Source organism: Aegilops tauschii, chromosome 2 (assembly GCF_002575655.3).
Source record: "Aegilops tauschii subsp. strangulata cultivar AL8/78 chromosome 2, Aet v6.0, whole genome shotgun sequence".
Lineage (NCBI taxonomy): Eukaryota > Viridiplantae > Streptophyta > Magnoliopsida > Poales > Poaceae > Aegilops > Aegilops tauschii.
Window position 1 is genome coordinate 566,328,090 of NC_053036.3, and position 19,958 is coordinate 566,348,047.

Consider the following 19,958-nt stretch of genomic DNA (forward strand, 5'->3'; position numbering starts at 1 on the left):
TGCATGACATTCTTTGGGCCGTCCATGACGAAAAAACCGTGGTAGAAGCGAGGGGGAGGAAAATTTCGGGGAGTTCCCAGTTACGGTGGGAGGTCAGGGGCCGAGCGATGCGCGTTTCTCTCGTACACGTACGCGCGTGTGTGTGAGGCGTTGGCTCTAACTGAACCCGAGTGAGGCGTTGGGCTCTAACTGAACCCGAGCGATTGCACTGCAGGCTACGCGTTACTGAACCCGAGCGATCGATCAATGGCTATTAACTGAACCCGATCGAGCGATTCCTTCTCTACTGCTGCTAACTGAAGCCGATCGATTGGATGAACAGTGAGCGTTGCGGGGGGGGGGGGTTGGATGAACAGTGAGCGGTGGCGTTGCCTCTGGATGAACAGGACCCCGTGGTGTGGAGGGCTGGATGAACAGTAGACGGTGGAGGGGTGCCCGTGGAGGGGTGGTTGAATAGGACCCCGTGGTGTGGAGGGCTGGATGAACAGTAGATGGTGGAGGGGTGCCCGTGGAGGGGTGGTTGAACAGTAGCCGGTGGAGTAGCGCGTGGTGGAGGCTGGATGAACAGGAGCCCGTGGAGGCTGGAGGAGGTCGACGGTAGCCCGTGGAGGCTGGTGGAGGTCGACGGTGGAGATGAACAGTATCCCGTGGAGTCCCGTTTTGCGGTACGCCACACCCCTCCCGATAAACAGGACCGCCCTTTCGACCGTAGGAGGTCCGTTTCGCGGTACGCCACACCCCTCCCGATCAACAGGACCCCCGTTTCGACCGTAGGAGGTCCGTTTCATCTGTTTTGCGGTACGCCACACCCCTCCCGATCAACAGGACCCCCGTTTCGACCGTAGGAGGTCCGTTTCCTCTGTTTTGCGGTACGCCACACCCCTCCCGATCAACAGGACCCCGTTCCAAACGTAGGAGGTCCGTTTCCTTTGTTTTGCGGTACGCCAGGCCTCGTTTCCATCGCCTGTTCCGTCCAAGCCCTCCCGATGAACACGACCACGCATTCCGTTCCGACCCAGCCGATTGGCTCCCACGCGTTCCGTTGCCTCCCGATGAACACGACGCATTCCGTTGCCTCCCCATGAACACGAAGCATTCCGTTGCCTCCCCATGAACACGACGCATTCCGTTGCCTCCCCATGAACACGACGACGACGCTGTTTCTCCGTTCCGACCCAGCCATGTACATGAGCCCTGGCCGTACGTATGCGCGAGTAGGCGTTCGAGACCCCGCCCGTATGTACACATACGTGGCCGTATTTTCTTTCTTGCACCCTGGCCGTTGTACGTACATGTACATGCTACGTGCGTGCCTCTACTATGACACGTGCGCGCCTCTACATCCACCAGTATATATGTACATACACGTTCACGACCAGAATGACAACGCTACGTACGCTTCGACCAGGTGGGTCCCGACTGTCAGGCACTTCCTTGCATGCGAAGATGTAGCTGGTGGGTCCCAGCAGTCAGGGGGGAAACGTTTTTTCCGTGAAATACGGTGGCCCGTCCGGTGGGTCCCCGCTGTCAGGTGGAGGAATAATTATTTTGCACGTAATATGGAGGCACTTCCTTGCTGCGGCCGTGGACCCAGCTGTCAGCCTCTCCATGTACAGTCCACGTCCGATGGAAGCCGTTCCTTGACCACGTTGACCACGCCGCGCCGAGAGCACCAGGGCGGTGGACGACGGCGAGGCCTAGGAAGGGGACGACGCGGAGCCAGGGAAGACGCGGCAGTGGATGCCCACGCGTAGAGGAGTACAAGGGTTCATTGGTTCGCTGCGGTGTGAGGCTGCCGTCGCCGCAGAATAACAGGGGGTGTGGGTGAGTAGAGGGATGGCCTGGCCAGCGGTGGGAGTAGTAGGGGGCGGTGAGGCCTCCGCCGCATCGCAGCCGGCCACGGGAGGCAGGAGCACGAGGCATGACCGGCGCTGGTTTGGGCGGCTGGAGCAAGAAGACCAGAGGTTGAAGAAGCACTACGGCCGTTGGATGGACATCGTACGGTCACTGGAGCTAGAATCGTGCATATTGACTAAGTTGACAAAGCCCTCCGTCCCCGTCAACTTAGTAGGCCCACAATTCAGCCTGCCACTATACTGGGTCCCAGCTAACAGGGGGAGTATTCAATTTTTTGTGCGTAATAAGGAGGCACTTCCTTGTGTGTGAAGATATAGCTGGTGGGTCCGAGGTGTTAGCGGCGGTAATGTTTTTTTCGCGAAATACAGAGGCCCTTTCGGTGGGTCCCTGATGTCAGGTGGAGGAATCATTATTTTGCGCGTAATAAGGAGGCATTTCCTTGCGTGCGGCCGTGGACCTAGCTGTCGGCCTCTCCACGTATAGTCCACTTCAGATGCATGTCGGTCGTTGACCATGTTGACCAGGCCGCGCCGAGAGCACCAGGGCGGTGGACGACGGCGAGGCCTGGGAAGGGAACGACACGGAGGTAGGGAAGACTCGGCAGTTGTTTCCCATGCGGAGGGGAGTACGACTGTACGAGGGTTTACTGGTTCGTCTGCCGTTGCCGGAGAATAACAGCAGGTGTGGGTGAGTAGAGGGATGGCTAGGCCAGCGATGGGAGTAAGGTGGGGCGGTGAGGCGTGCGTGGCAGCAGAGCCGGCCGCGGGGAGGAGGGAGTAGGCAGTCCCGTCGGCGCTTGTTTGAGCGGCTGGAGCAGGAAGAGCAGAGATTGAAGAAGCACGACGGCCGTTGGATGGCCATCCAACAGTCACTGCTTGTGCGTCAACCTTTTTTTAGGAAAGCCTCAAATCTGTGGAAAACAGCATACAACCCATCTGCCATTATTTCTAATAATTTATAGCCCATTTGCTAATTATTAAGGTTTTTTTTTGGAGCCCATATTCTTTTTGTTAGCATTACAGCCCATATTGTGACCATGGTTAAAAAATTATATGAAATTTTGCATATTCCGGTGCGGTCCGAACTGTTTTTAATCCCAAAATTTCGACTCACATTCAAACTAATTTTAAAAATAAATGTATATCAATATAAAATCCAACAAATTCTCCACGCATAAAAATTAATGTAATTTAAAATCTCGAAATGAAAAAAAAGATATTTGAAACTAATTGCCGGTTTGATGTGTTTTAAAAATGTACAACCCATTTCTCATTACTGATGGGCCATTTTCTCGGCCAGCCGAATGAAAGCTCTCCCCGTCTTCAAAGATTTGCAGCCCAACAGGCCTGACAAAGCGACTTACTTGGCAAATCACAAAAAAACTGGGCTGTGGCCGTGGACCCAGTTGTCAGCCTCTCCATGTATAGTACTCTTCCGATGGAATGTCGTTGACCACGCTGTGCCGAGAGCACCAAGGCGGTGGACGACGGCGAGGCCTAGGAAGGGGATGACGCGGAGCCGGGGAAGACGCGGCAGTGGATGCCCACGCGGAGAGGAGTACGAGGGTTCACTGGTTCGGCTGCGGTGTGAGGCTCCCATCACCGCAGGGCCTGGCTAGCGGTGGGAGTAGTAGGGGGCGATGAGGCCTCAACGGCAGCACAGCCGGCCACTGGAGGCAGGAGCAGGCGGTCTCCCCGGCCCTGGTTTGGGCGGCTGGTGCAAGAAGAACAGCGATTAAAGAAGCAGCAGGACCGTTCGATTCAAATCCAACGGTTACTGCTGCTAGAATCGTTTGTTGACTAAGTTGACAAGCCCTGCGTACGCGTCAACTTAGTAGGCCCACAGGTCAGCCTCCCAACCGGTGCGCCCCAGATGTCAGTGGGAGGAATCATTTTTTCGCGTAATAAGGAGGCAGTTGATTGCGTGCGGTCAGGCCAGCGGAGGGAGTAGGGTGGGCCGGGGAAGCCTGCGCAGCATCACAGCGGGCCACAAGAGGAGGGAGCAGGCAGTCCCGCCGGCGCTAGTTTAGGCGGCTGGAGCAGGAAGATCAGAGATTGAAGAAGCACGTCGGCCATTGGATGGACATCCAACAGTCACTGCTGCTAGAATCGTGTGTTCACTGACAAAGCCTTGCGTAAACAAGTCAGCCTCGAAATCTGTGGCGTGTACAACCCATTTGCTATTATTTTTATAATTTTTACTCATTTTCTAATTCATATGGAATTTATTGCAGCCCGTTTTCCATTTTTAGAATTGTTGGCCATTTTCTGGTCAGTACTAGGGTCAAAAAATTAACTAAATATGTGGGAAATTTTGAAAATTCGCAAATTTTTGCTGGGGAACGAAATATTCTTAATCCAAAAATTAATAGCCATACTAAAACAAATTTAAAAATAAATTAGTACTATGTCATGTTAAATCCAATGAAATATGTATAAGATATCAGTGAAGAACAAAAACAAAAAAAGAAACTTATATCCCATTTGCTATAATTTTTTTGGAATTTTCAACCCCCTTTGATATTACTTTTAATAGACATTGACCATACTCGTAAGCTAGTCCGGAATGCATCCCTCCTCATCTTGAAAGATTTGCAGCCCAGTAATTCGGAGAAAACAAATAGGCCTAGCTTGGGTATTCTTCAAAAAGAAATACTGGGCTACCTATTTTCCCAAAGAACTGGTGCATGAGCATTTAGCTTTATTTATTTACTTACTTATTTATGTTTAGGGGACCATGAGCATGTACCTGGGCCGGATTCATGTGAGAGCCTCCCTTCCAGTTAATTATGGGCTTCTCTATTGGGCCTTCATCAGTGGGCTGCATGTTATCAACAAGTGGAAAATGTGTTCCGTACGAAAAATAGTATGCGCTACGTACGGTACGGGGCACTAAAGGATCGAACCGTGCAACGACTTCCAAAACATTGTGTTTTTCGTTCTAACAACACATTTATTCAACCAACAGACGAAATATACTACTGATTGTACATTGAAAACAGCAGCAGCAGCAGCAACCAGGGCTGGGGGTGCAACAGAAGCAGTAAGCAGGCCAGAAGAGTGAAGACGCAGCTCTCTCTTCCAAACCAAACATCAGCCATCATTACAAAAGGGCTACCAAAAAAGAACAAGTGTATGCATCAAACTAAATAAAGATCCTACTACACCAAGTGTACGCATCTAACTAACTGGCTCAGTTAGACGTTACTATTTATTAAGCTGTGGAGATTGGCTGACGGCTTGAACCAGATGGGTGCCTGACGGGGGAAACTCCACCCAGCAGGTCGAAGTCTGATACTTGTGACCCTCTCTCCTACTTTGGGCTGCAGAGCGTGGTGGCACATATCAGGGTATGGTGCATGCAAAGACGCATGGCACGCTGTGTACACACAGTTTTGCCCGATGAACGAAACCGCGCTGCCATCATGATCCTTGCCGTCGGTTACCTCTTGGTTAATCGGATAATTCAGTCCGACAAACAGAGAGCGTGTACCAAGGCTACTTACTAGCCTCCAGTCAAAAATTCCTGAAGGCCCAGAGAAGCTGGGATCCTGCTCAAAGACCTTGCAGTGACTGTGATTGTATTCCGCAAAACAGCACATCCGGTACGTGCGAACGATCATCAATATTCCGCCATCGTCTGATCGAGCCAGGAACCACCTACAACTGCCATGCCGCTTTTCTTTGAAAAGTTCTGGGATTAGGAAGGGTAGGGACACCAGGCGGCCTACAACATCATATCAAGTTGGAGTCAAATAAAAAAGGGCTCTTGATTTAGTCAATCTTAAGAATAGCATGTTATGAGCATGAATATTTTTCAACAAATGTTGATAGTAATATAAGCAAGGCATCATGATATCATAGGAAAGTAACATACTGCTGCAACAGCCGTTTGTAGCGATGACTGGAGTAGGCCAACAATACGTCCAGCCATAGAAGGAGTCGACAGCGTAATTGAAGCCCTTGTGTTCAATGGCATCAGAGAACCATGGAGGATGTATGATCCTGCGATGGACGTGCAGATTTATCCACTTACCGGAGTGACCTGTCAGATAGGCGAGACCGCGGTTGAAGAACGCAATTAGCCTGAAGTCTTTATAATTCATAGATCTTGTGGGCACTTGGCAGATTACAACCTTGAGCAAATCAAACTTGGTATCATGTTGGCTACTGTAAGATTCCGAGTATTCTGGGCCGCGGTGCCAAAGCAGTGCAGTGTTAATCGAAGGAAGGGGGATCAATCGCCGGGTGTAGACCTCCACGAGCATCCAGCTGCCGCGACCGTCGACGAGCACCATCCAAGACGTGTTCATGCCGACCCAGTACATACCGTTAATGTAGTTGAGGCTGACGGGGATCGGATCGCAGTCAAGGGGGTTGATGCTCGCCACCCTACGATCGTTATGCTGCGTGACACGCCGTTTCTGAAGATCAGGCGGCATCAACAAGCAAGGAGCTGGCTTAAAAAGCTTCGGCCTGAGGGCTTTGAGTAAACGGTACAGCCCCGACGAGCACGCGGCGAGCGGCATGGTACTGAGATTGTCCACACGCGAAACAATGAGCTTGATTACCTCTGTGGGGAGCGAATTCCAGCCACTCTTTCGGCGGACGCTGCTCGGTTCTGCCATTGTTAGTGCTTGGGTTACGGACGAGGGGGGAGGCGCCTCATCACGAGTTTCATCATGCATGGGAGTCGAAGACATTAGATGAAGATCACATCCTGTACGCAGCAATGGATGCCTACCTTTGTTTAAATATCTACAAGGGTTGGATGAAGAAGCAGATCCCAGTGTCCGGTTCAAGCAAAGAAGCGTCAGCGAAAAGGAAGAGGAAGAGGGACGAGGACGAAGTCGAGGACGTGGACTCGGACTGCGAGTAGGTGGCAGTGCCGTCGCTCATGCTGGTTCTACTGCAGTGTCAAGCGGACTAGTTGCTTAGTTTATTTTCAAGGGTGTGTTGTGCTGAGGCCCCAGCAGAACTATGTTTATGTTCTTTCTCGTTATTTGAACTCTTTAGTACGTATAGTATTACTACTACTATGTCTTACTACTTTTCTTCTTGCAGTTGGTACTACTGCTCGTATCTTCGTGTTCCTACTATACTTAATACGTTCGTACTAGTAGTATAATTTGGGTCAGTCGATTTGTGAAAGAAGTTCGACGGAGCGAAGGAAGAAGACGACAGAAGAGGTGGAAGAAGCCCTTCTAGCCATCCATGTTGCATCAAACGGCTCACATGAGTCGACTGACCCAAATTGCTCCTTCAGATTGCAGGATCCATGTGGCATTCAAGGTCTCGAAGGTAGATTCCGCGTCCGCACCCGGTTTGCGGGCTCGACGCGCGCGCGACCGGCTTCTGCCACGACAGCCACCATGCGCGCCTCCTCCGCAGGCGGAGACGACAATGACATGCTAGTTCCTCCTCGCCGGCGTGCTGGAGCACGCGCTCGTCCTCCTCTTCGTACGCTGCGTGCATAGACGCGGCTCCACCAGCTGCTCGCTTGCTTGGCAGCGCGGCGGCATCACGAGGAGGGACTGCAGACGACGTGAGCGGGCGAGCCTTCGGCTCCATGGCACAGGGATGGCGGCGACACGGCGGTGATGGGCGAGAAATTGTTGGCCGGAGCAGGCGGGCGCCGGCATGCGCAACGGCGGCGGCGGCATATTGATGAGTGCGCGTGTGGGAGCTTACTTTAGTTTTATATATAAGGTTGGTCAAACTTAAAAGAAAACCGTACTAGTACACATAAACATTAGACTTAGGCAGCGCTTTTATTAGTTAGTACCACAGCCACGATACGGAATCCTGGGCAAGCGCATGAACCGCGGCCGCGCGGTCGATCGAACGGTGCGTCACCGTGTCGCGCTCGAAGGACATCCACCGAACCTTTTTGTGTGTGTGAAAACAATCCTTGAATATTACTCCACTTTTTTTCCTGTGAAAGTTCTTGACGCTGCAATATTTCCATATATTTGAATTTAGCTCCAGTTCGTGTTTATTTGGATTTGGACGTTTTAGGTGCGCCCTAGTTTTTTTTAATACTGATTTTGTGTGTGTGATTGAGAGAGAACGTGTGTATGTGTCCATATGTGTGTTGTGGCGGAAGGGTAATGTGGAGACGGTGTGCGTGTGATACAGACATAGAGAGGTGTGAATGTGCAAATGATCATGCATGAGTGAGACATAGACAGATGCCGATACGTTGTGTATACATGAGAGAACGGTCTTCTAGTTTACTTGTGTGTGTGTGTGAGAGAGAGAGAGAGGGAGAGAGAGAGGAGCATCCGTAACACAACAACCATCTCTCTCGATTCGTCCGTCCCTCGCACGGTCGCATGCAACACATGCATCAACGCGCACATTTTGACACCCTCACCCGGCCCTTGCCCGCCTCAAGGCCCGCACAATCTCTTCGTGAGTACCCATTTCTCTCCTTAGGTTTGTTTTCTCTCAATATCTGACACACACACACACACACACAGACACACGCAACACAACACACACACACACACACACACACACTCCCCCGAGCACACAATTCATCCCCATCCAAGGTTATATGGCGACCACTCTCGCTTGTGCTTCTTTGCACCCCAACATGCACAACACCTCAATCTTCAAAGAGGGCATCGAGCAGATCGAAGACGGCGACCACACCGCGCTAGAGAATGCGGGGTCATTTGGAAGCAGGGTGATGTGGCGACGGCTGACTGACTCCTCCCCCCACCCTCTCTCTCTCTTGCACAAAATTACCAATCCCTCTCTCCCCCGCACAAAATTGTCAATCCCTCAACCCACGAGATCCTTCCCCTCTCGTCCATGTTTTTCCAGCTCTCTCGTCAAACATGTTGTCTCTTCTTCTTCCACGTATACAGAATCCAGATGCACACGCATCTCATTTATATTACATGTATCCATCTTTCTCACAGACCTAACTTATTCCTCTCTCTTTCTCTCTATCTCTCTCTCTGTCTCGTTAGGTTTGTCTCCTACTCTCTCGTCCACATACATACAATCTTTCCCGCCCTATCTGCTCCATCTTCAAAAGCTCTCTCTGCATGTTTCATTCACACATTGGGATATGTCAAAATGTTGCTTCTATAATGGCTGATGTAGACTTATGGTTGTTTTTGTTGCATCCTACAAAGTAATAACTATGAAATGCATTTAGATTCTCATTTGACTGGGATTATGTGAGTTTGAGCATGTTGTGAAGTACTATAGACCTTGTATACATCTTGGGATTCGACAATGATTGTAACTATTGAATTGTATAGACCATTACATTCGAAGTCAATAGCCTAATATATTTATTTCACAATTTCAACAAATGATTAGTTCACTACAAACTAAGAAAACAAATGTGTACTCCCTCCGTTTTTATTTAAGTCTGCGTATTAGCATTGGTCAAAGTCAAGTTTTGTAAACTCCCAGAAAGCTTATAACAAAAAATATTAACATATACAATAACAAATAAATATCATTAGATTCATTATTGAATGTACTTTCACATCATACATATTTGTTATGGTAAATGCTTATATTTTTCTATAAACTTGGTCAAACTTTAGGAAGTTTGACTTCGGTCAAACCTAATATGCAGAGTTTACTACTACTACTCGCTAGTTGCTTAGCCGAATCACTCAACACGCCACACGGGGAGTCCAGTGTCACAAAATTTTGAGGTCGGCGGGAAAATCTCCCGCGACCCTGATTCGAGCAGTGGGAAGTTACCATCATAGCCTTCGGAACAGGCTACGGATGACGCTTGGTAGGGGGCTGTTTTCGTAACTTCAGGTTCACCCTACCCAGCCAACCCCACCCCGGCACCCAGAGTAGTACACCTGAATACTCCCCATTTTCTATCCCCACCGCAAAATAGACTTCTCCACGGCACCGCAGCCTTCGTGCTCCTCCCCTTTACATCGGTGCACTCGTCCACCGTAGCGCATCTGCCTCATCGACGACCTCGTACGCCGCACTGGAGCCGGTCCACCGTCGTCGTTGTACACGGAGCCTCTTCCCCGGCATCGTCTTCCACGGTCTCGGATCTGCTTCCCGGAAGCCGACGCCAAGCACAGAAGTACCACCATCATGGACAATGAACTGACTCCCATTGCCGACCATGACTCACTGAGGCCGCCGCGACCATCGTTCTCCTCCTGGATTGGTAATGTGTGTATTGAATCACTTAGCAGTACATGTGCAGTTCCAATTTTGTTCATACCTACCCTTCAAATTTCCTGGGTGCTATTGTTCCCGTAAAAGTAATTGGTTATAGCCTCCATTGTCCAACAGAATATCAGCTTGTAATTGTGCATCGCTCCTGTATCGCGCTAGTAGAGAAGAGAGTAGAGATAGCAGAGACGTCGGGAAAGGATCGCGCGCGCGGGAAAAAGCGGCCGGGTGTGCGCTAGTTTTAGCGCGCGGCGTCCGGCGCGCTTTATAAAATCCAACGTCCTCCCACCGCTCTGTGCCTTGCCACCGCTCTCTCCCCGCTCTGTGCCTCGCCACCGCTCTCTCCCCACTCTTTTTCGCCTCGCCGCCGCCGCGCCACCATGCCGCCGCGTCGCCGGGAAACTTGGGGATACCACGGTGTCTGGGCGCACCCCTCCGGCGGCTTCTCTGCCGAGATCCGGTTCCGCGGGATGCGCCCCGGCCTCAGCAATTTTGACACCACCAACGAGGCCGCCCGCGCGTACGACGCGGCGGTGTGGCGCCTTCGGTGGCCTCATAGAACATTGAACTTCCCCAACGTGCTGACGCGGGAGCGGGCGCAGGAGCTCGCGCCTCTGTCGCGGCTTAGGGCGCTGTGGCGCCAACACTTCCCGCAGGACATCATCAACGAGCGCGAGTTCTACGCGCAAAGGAGGGCGGAGAGGGATAAGAGGAGGGCGGAGCAAGCCACCTATCACGAGGACAAGCGTAGGCGAAAAGCGGACGCTCAATTCAACATGAGGCTAGGAGCAGCGTCGCCCTGGGAATCCGACGATGATCGGTATCTTCACGCCTACAGTCAGACGTCGGAGGAGGACATCACCGAGGAGGAGTCGGACGACGAGGAGTAGTTGAATTATCTTTTTTTTATCTATCTATGTTGAGAACTATCCTCTACTCTCTAGTATCTACTTCTCGATCTCAGCACTGTAAACGCTTTTTAAAGCGCTGCACGTTGCGATTCTGTTGGAGGTGCTCTAACATGGCAGACGAGTGCTTTAATGTTGCCCACAAGATGCGCGAGTATTACTAGTAGTATATTTTTCTTGCCATGTTTAGATTTTAAAACCACGAGTGCGAACATGCAGAGGAGCAATGAAGACCAAACACGGGATATTCGGGACATCTTCAAGGAGCGTGGCAAGTTAAAGAGGAGCTGCGCCGAACCTGTAAAACGAGCTTTGGTAAGTAACACCCTTTCAATTACTTTCGTGTAGCCTCGTGTTCTTTGATGTGTATATGTTGTAGTTTCTGTTTCTCTTAAGCGTGGTGTTCTTCGATGTGTAATAAGAAGAGTCTTAATCGTCCTAATGCTTTCGTTTTTAGCTTGATGTAGGAAGTGGGTGTTCTCACCTTGTAGTCTATTTTTATTTTTATTTTCCTTTTGAATTCACTTCTCCGAGTTCTGTTTATCTGGCTTCTACTAAATGGATCTAGGTTGCTCTGAGTATTGATCTAAAAAAGAAGTAACTTCATGTCAGGATGCAGTTCCTGCGAGGAGGGAAGTATGGTCAACCTCGAGATCATGTTTCCAAAATGAGGCTGGATTACACACAAGGTGCCAGTTCCCTAATGATGCTGGATTAGACACAAGGTGCAAATTCCCAGATGATGCTGGATTACACACAAGCCAGGTGGAGTCATCAGCTGTTCGTGTCCTCGTGGCATTAGTAAAGGCTGAAAGAAAGCGTGCAGCAGCCCTTGAGAATGTAACTGAGTTCCTGAAGAAGCAAAAAGAGCAATCAGATGCTCTCTTCACCCAAGCCAAAGAAGAGATGGAAGAAGCCAGAAATAAGCTAGCAGAGGCAGAGCAGGCTAGGCGTCTCCTGCTATCTAAAACTGTTGTCAATACAAAATTTCCTTCATAATAGCTAGGTTCAAATGTTTATCCAGTCAGCATGCCTGTTGTGATGTCCATGCATCTACTGATGTGGCACAAAATGTTTTTTTTGGGTCATGTAATAACAGCAATTACTTTCCAAACAATAACAGACGAAGCATTGGACATGGTATAGTTCACGCGCAAGCCCGACATTCCAAGTTCAACTTCCACATCAAACTCATGTTCACAGATATCTGCACATTCATACATAATGTCCACAACCATGATTCACTTCAAAGCCAAAAAAAATGTGAGGAGAGTTATAAATAAAGAAAATCCTCTACTATACTAGTTCCTGCTACCAGTGCGAGCACAACAAGTCAAGACCATGCGTAAATTAATTATATTTTAGTCATTTTTTGTGTTCTAAAATGCCTGCCGGCTCGCGGAAGGACGTGTTGCCGGCACACGCACGGATTCAATGAAGGCAGGCGGGGCAGTCTTACGCTTGTTGCACGCGGCGAGGAGGCGTGCTCAGCCGGGCCTGCAGTGAGTGCGGCCCTCTTGGCCGGCGCGCCGGTTCAATGCCTGCGCTATGAGAGGTCGCGTCCGTGTCAGAGAAATCACTCCCTCCAGTCCTTTTTTGTTTGGGTATAACAAAATCTCGTTTTCCATTCACATTTTACAAGTAAAATTCATAGACAAACTTTGACCCAACGTACGATGGGGACTAGTAAACCAGAATGGAGGTAGTAGTTTTTTTAATCAAAGAAGGGTTTCCCCTTCCGATTTTCATTACTGAAACCAGCATCTAAATCTAAACCATAATATTTGCCCTGGAACTACCAGGTTCAACATCTCGCAACATAAACCCATACAACGTCCATCGCAAAAAAAAACCATACAACCATACGCGAAGGAGGTACGTAGTACTATGAATTCCATTTTTGCTCCATACCAATCGTTCTAAAAACTACTTACTACTTATAACGCGCGATTGAAAATCGGAACTCTTAACCCCGCTAAAAAACGATATTTTAAACGTGGCTACTCGATCTGTGGCAACTGGCGAGCCACCGCGCTCCAAGTCGTTCACCTGTGGTCCCGACCATCAACTCCTATGGATCAAATTATCACGCGAGCTGACTATTCCTACAAAGGTGCTCCACCACGTACCCGGTACCCGCGAATGCAGCAATCGTGCACCTAGGGTTTTAGGGTTTATTTGTTAACGTCGCCTTTACCTAACACTCATGTGTGCGAGACAGCGAGAGGCCGACTGCGTGAGTGCGCCTCTTCTCTTCGTATATGTACTCCACCGTTTGTCTAGTGTCCAAAAAATTATAATAACTACTAGCAATGTGCCAATGCGTTCCCACACGATCAAAGTAGATTAATACATATTCACCGATTTGATAGAAAAAAGTCTAGTTTTGAAATACGTATATCACTAAAAATATGTTATGTTTCACTCAAAATATATTCCTTTGGCGGTTTTGAGGAGATAAGGGAGGAATGTTGTTGGTTTCAAGATTCGAGAAGTGGTATATGTCTAATTTCTACTCTTACTAGCAAGATGCCCGTGCGTTGCACGGAACATCAAGATCTTGTGGGAGAAAAGGATGAACGAGGGAAGGCCTTATCTGCAAATGTGGTGAAGAGTGCGGGTAAATTTCCATATTTTCCTTCCTATCCGTCAGATATAAATCAGACGACCTACATTGCAGGATGGCAGGCGCACCATCATCACCAACTCTATTTTTTATCCCAACTCTTATAAAAAGCATTGTCGGTGATGATCGTGTGCCTGCCATCCTGCAATATAGGCCGTCCGATCTATATCTGACGGATAGGAAGGAAACTATGGCAATTTTGCAAAAAGATACCCACACCCCTCTCCACATTTGCAAATAAGGCCTTCCCTCGTTCATCCTTTTCCCCCACAAGATAAACTACTCATACAAATGCATCTTGATGTTCCGTGCAACGCATGGGCATCTTGCTAGTTGTTGCAAAAAGCCCATGTGTGTGTGAGAGAGAGGGAGAGTGGAGGAGGACGGAGTGCATGTGTGACAAAGACACAAGGAGTGTGTGTGCGATAGGTATCAGCTTAAAATGAGGCGATAGTGTGTGTGTGCACGATCGAGAGGGCGTGTCTCAAGAAGGGAATAAAAATCTACATAGATACAAGGAGCGGGAGAGAGACATGTATGCGATGGTGGAAGCACGAGTGTGCGGGTGTATAAACCTATCTAGAGGCTAGCTAGTCGATAAATGTTTGTGAGAGAAATACGAGTCGGGGTGCGAAAGCGAGAGTTTTGTGTGAGAGAGAGAGAGACGGTAGTCGGGAAGGGGAGTGGAAGCAGGAGTTGTGTGTGTGTGTCTGTGAGAGAGAGAGGAGACGGTAGTCGGGGTTGTCTGATCGGTCAACAAATGAATAATGTCAGTCTGGGATAGAGACGAAATGGAGACCGCAACAAATGTTGTGTCTACAGGAGAGAGAGAGTAATTTTAGTGGGATGAGTCATATGTAGAGACATATAGGGTGTGTGAGAGAATCCCATAGAGAGAAAGACAAAGTGAAAGACGAGTGGAGACTGTGTGTGTGGCGGTGAAAAAGAAAGCTTAGGTACCGAGTGATACCAGAGAACAGTAGAGACGTGAGAGATAATGAAAACCGTGTAATGTATAATGATAGGGAGAGTGTGACACTTCTCAAGGGAGACGTCGAGAGACCATGTTTGCGAGGATAGGAGAAACATGAAGTGAGCGTGCGGGTGAGCTGGAGAAAAGAGAGTGATAGCTACCTGAAGGAGCATGCATGCGAGAGAGATGGGCGTGAAAGGAGTGAACAAAAAGGGATTCAAATATTTGAATTCGAGATGATGATACATGTAATCCATACTCGAACCAAAATTGATCTATCAAACATGCATACTCATATGAATTCACGCACATCTATGTTATTTAATATGCAGATATTACTGATCCATACATTTTAGTAGAACATAATTTGGTTAAATTTTTTCAAATTCAACCTTAAGATTTCGAGATCGTTGTATTTGTAAATCATATTATAGATATAAAGGAGCAGAATTCTTTGTTGTGATTTTGAAAGTATATATAAAAATGATGTATATAGAATGTAATTCCAATTGAAAATGGATCCCGCCCGAAAAAAATAGAATACAAACGGGATTCGAATTGAGTTGGCACGGTAAACGTGCACTCTGCAAAATTTGAACGAAGCGGGGAAAGTCGCAGTAACCGCCCGAAACCAAAATCTGCGAGATGAAAATCACTACTGCCTATCCCTACCATGCAAAGCCTATCTGCTGGATTTCTATAGGTTTCGATAGGGGTAGGTTTGTAATTTCACCCAAACGTGACGTAACCGCCTCTCACCCGGATTCATACAGGGTGGGCACCAAAACACAGTGTGTCGTCGGTCAAAATCGACTCCCTCCCGGATTCATATTCATACACGGTGGGCGCCAAAAACAAACTCTCATCGGCAAATATTCGGTGTATGCGAGATTACCGTCCTATCCCCAACCGACTAATGTTGCTGTTATGTAGTAGAAATTTGAAACGGGGGCTAAGTTTGTAAATTTCCTCGCATTTGAGACAAGCGCGCCCTGAATACATGGTTCCCCCCTTCCTCTCTACCTCCCTTTTCCCCATTCGTACTCTGTGGGCGCCAAAACACCCTCTCCACCCAACCCTCCTCCGTCCGCCGCCGTCCGCCACCCCATCCACCGCCGTCCTCCTCCACCATGCCGGAGCTGATACCCCGACGCCGCCGTCCATTACAAGAGATCGACCTCTCTCATCCACGGCTTCGGACCGGGATCCTTGCATCCCGTCCTCTCGCTTCATCCCCGCCGTCGTCCACCGCGCCCAGCCGCCACCGTCTACCCTCCTTGATCTGCTTCCACGTCGCCGACAGCCATCGCTACCGCAGCACCGTCAAAGTCTCAGCAGATGCGTACACGGCGCCGCACCAGAGGCGGTACTCTTTCGTATCTGCTCAACTTATTTATCACAGCAAGAAAATAGATCGCCACTGCTTTACTCTAATTTCTTGTCTTGGTTGCGAAGTTGCCTTTGTCCGGTTTGCACCTTCAGATCCGCCATGGCACGCTCAACACTATACACCCAATGCTTATGCTTTTGCCCTTTTATATTCCACACTAGTTAAATCACAGTAGACTAAATTTCAAAATTGGGTCAGTTGATTTATCAGAGCTCACCGGAGTTCGCCGGTGCGACCGAAGGGGCTCGGGTGGTTGTGGGGCCTCGCCGAATGAAGAAAACTCGACGCGGGCGGGGGTGGGGGTGGGGGTGGTGGAGGAACACAGGCGGTGGGGGCCGGTGGTCCGGCCGGCGTCCCGTGCGGTGTTCTGTATGGGAAGAATCAGAGATGAGGAAGAAGAAGGGTTAGGAGACGTAGGATCTTCATCCAACCGCCTGAAATGGTCGAGAGACAGCTGGGAGTTGCATTCTTAATGCGCTCTGGTTCATCATGTGTGGGCACTGCGCAACCAACATTTTGTTATCCAAAATCTGCTTGCTCTTCTTTACCATGTTCCTCTTCCGTTCTTCTTTAATATGTACTCTCTCCGTTCCTAAATACAAGTCTTTGTATAGATTCCACCATGGACTACATATGGAGCAAAATGAGTGAATCTACACTCTAAAATGTATCTGGATACATCTGTATGTGATCCATAGTGGAAATCTCTACCAAGACATATATTTTGGAACGGAGGGAGTATGATAGTAGTACAGTATGTTCCTTGTACTGAAGATGAGCAGGGACATTTGCAGTGTAGAGGTCTATACGGTCGGTTGTGATGGACACTTTGAGCCTCTTTGATTCGTAGGATCTTGTAAACATAGGAATAGGATTTGTAGTGGCCTGCCCACTTGAATCCTATAAGAATAGCAAGGAAATGCGGGGAGCTGTGTCGCCTTTGAGAGTTACACTGATATTAACAGTACCGCACCTTCACTTGAAGAGAGCTGGTATCCGAAGCCTTTCTAGCCGTACCGGCAATACTAGCACATATATTCCAGCAAGTTCCACTTTGCTGATTTTACTCTGATGCTTAAGGTTTTCCCGTTATATCTACACTATGATATGTGTAGCTGCTTTATGTCGCACTAGCAGCAGTCCACTCTTGAAGCTAAACACTGCAATGACTTACAAAATTGGCACCAAGGCATTGAGTGCCATTCTGGATGCAATGAAACTCATATGCTCCCCACCTGTTGATTCTTGTTCAGAATATGATCCTAATGACTATTCTAACCTCGAGGAGTCAAAGGCAGATGGCCTGTCCTGTTCACCCATCAAGGTGCCTGTTCTAATTTGGCAATGTTTTATTGATTGCGGGTATCTTGCATATGTTGTCTTGCATTTCTTCTACTTTGTTGCACCGCCATCTGCTTAGTTTACTAATCATATATGTCGAGATGCCATGCCCATCCATTATCAATACATATTCCATCTGTCATCATACCATGTTTTTCCACTCAAATGCTGTTCTTGTGCATCAGACATCAAAAAGGAAGAGGGTGATTGCCGAACCTGAAGGAGCACCAGCAAAGTCCTTGAAAAACGTGGTGGTGCCGGAGAAATTAGACAGCACCCCACTTATATTGGCTGTACAACCAGTGACACAAAACGTAGGACCGACTCCAGCAGACTGTAGCCATACTTCACTGGCCACACCACTAGCCCCACCACACAGGACCTGCACTCCAGCAAAAGGTATACCGATTTCATTTGCCATAGCACCAGCTGTACCACAGAAAAATCCCACTCCAGCAAAAAGTACAGCAAGTCCACCGGCCGAAGACCTATCCCAACTGCAGAGACGGCCAATTCCTGCAGATTGGAACCCCATTCCATTTATTCCCAGTTTAAAAGACAATGCTTTAAATGTTGTTAGGGACTACGTGCATATATTCCCATCATGGGAAGATTATTGTGAAGACAAACACCATTTTCACATCTTCCTGTCCAACTTACGTGTAAGTGCTATTATTCATGGTTATTATTTTCCTGTTTTTTTGCTGATTGAACACATCAATGATTTACATTACATTGTTGTAACTAGGCGAGGGACAATCTGGATAGTCATGACGAGCAAAGCTTGCTTGTGCTTTTCAAGGAAGCATTGCAGCAGTATCGGTGTTACCTGAGGAAATCACACTTTGATGGCAAGTCTATAAACGAATTTCCGGTGAAGTCTCCTGTGCTAAATTTAGAAGACATTGAATGGAAAAACCTTGTTATGCACTGGTCTCGTTCCCAGGATGAGGTAGTGTCTATGAAATCACATGACAATTTGAACTTCTACTTTTCTGCATGTGCCTTACGGATCTTTTTTGCAGGAAATCTGCTCGAAGAAGAATTCCGGTTTGACAAGAACGACAGGATATCGCAAATATGATGTCCACTGCTTTGCTCTTGTTAGTACCTGTTGTCCTGTATCACTGTACTTGCATACATACATGGTTCATTATGTGACAGCAGTATGCATGATAGCTTGCTTATCAATTGTTCGCTCCAAATTATCTGATTTGTATGAATGGTTACATTAGTGTAGAATATATCCAATGCCAATTTTTTTTAGCTCTGCATTGTTCTTGTAAGTACATGCTGTCCTTTATCAGTGTACTTATAATGACAGGTAGTTGTTCATGTACCATCACTCTGCAGCTTATTTTCCTTTGCCCTCCATTTTCTACACATCAGATCTATATTTACTCTTACCATAAGGTTGGTACTGAAGAAGTTTAGCTGTGCATTGCTCTTGGCTGTACCTTTTGCCTGTATCGCTGCACTTACATTTATAGCTACTTGGTTATGTAGCATCACTCTTCATCTTATCTTAAATATTCTCCATTTTTCGTATATTATCACATCTATATTTACTCTTAACAAAATGTAGAATAAAGGCAATGCTTTTGAAGAAGATTCTATGGTAAACTTCTTGAATTGCCCCCCCCCCATCAGCATGGACAAGGCCTTTATAGAGCCTGTCTTCACCAATAATGTATGTTTGTCCATCTCAAGCCTTCAAACTTTGTTGTATATATTTGGTTAGGCAAGACTGCAACAGCTGTTTATTTTTGGTGTTTGCATCAAATTGCTTGTTTAAAGTTTATTATGTAGTTCATAAACAAAAGTTTGTCCTTTCTCAATTTAAGTTTTCAGTTGTACAACGAAGTTCCTTCTTCATACCATGAAAATTAAACTATACAGAGCAAGTGATCTTCTTTTGCACTGCATGTATGCTTCTGTTCTTCATCCGTAATCCAGTGGTGTGGTGAACCTACCCACTACAGCACAATGTCATATTCTGCAATGTCTTAACTATGAACAATGTCATATCATTCTACTATTATTTAAACCGTCTCTTTATTTGCCAATCTAAAATGGTATAAATTGACAGCACACTAACCATTGATACTTATGAGTTCTTGATCTGTAATCTAGTGGTGTCGTGAAGCTGCCAACTCCTTCACAATGTCATTTCCTGCCATGTCTTGACCTGAACAATACCATATTGTGTTAATGCAATTTTAAACTATGTCACTTTATTTGTCAGTAAGAAATGTGATGAATTGTCAGCACTGATACTTTTATGTGCAAAACCTGTCATCTGTCTGCTTGTTTATCTTTCAGAGTGAGGAAGATATAAGTGTTGAACAAGCGCAGTCTCATCTTCTTGCTCAGCTGCTTGCGCTGCAGCTCCCCAGCAGGGCTAACCTTTCTTGAACTCTATTGAAGTGCTGTCGGTTTTGTATATTATTTTGTCGGCGTGTTTATTTGCACTGGTGGCGATCTTTGATGCCCAGTGTATGTAATCTGCTGTCTGCTTGTGCTTTATTATCATAGTGGCGAACTTTGATGCCCAGTGGATGTAATATGCCGTAATTTCTTTATTGTATAGTCTAGGTTTTTTCTTATTCACGATGCTACAGTTATTTTACTGTATATATATCCTGTCTTCGTAGTAAACCGGCCAAACCGTAAAATTACGGTACAT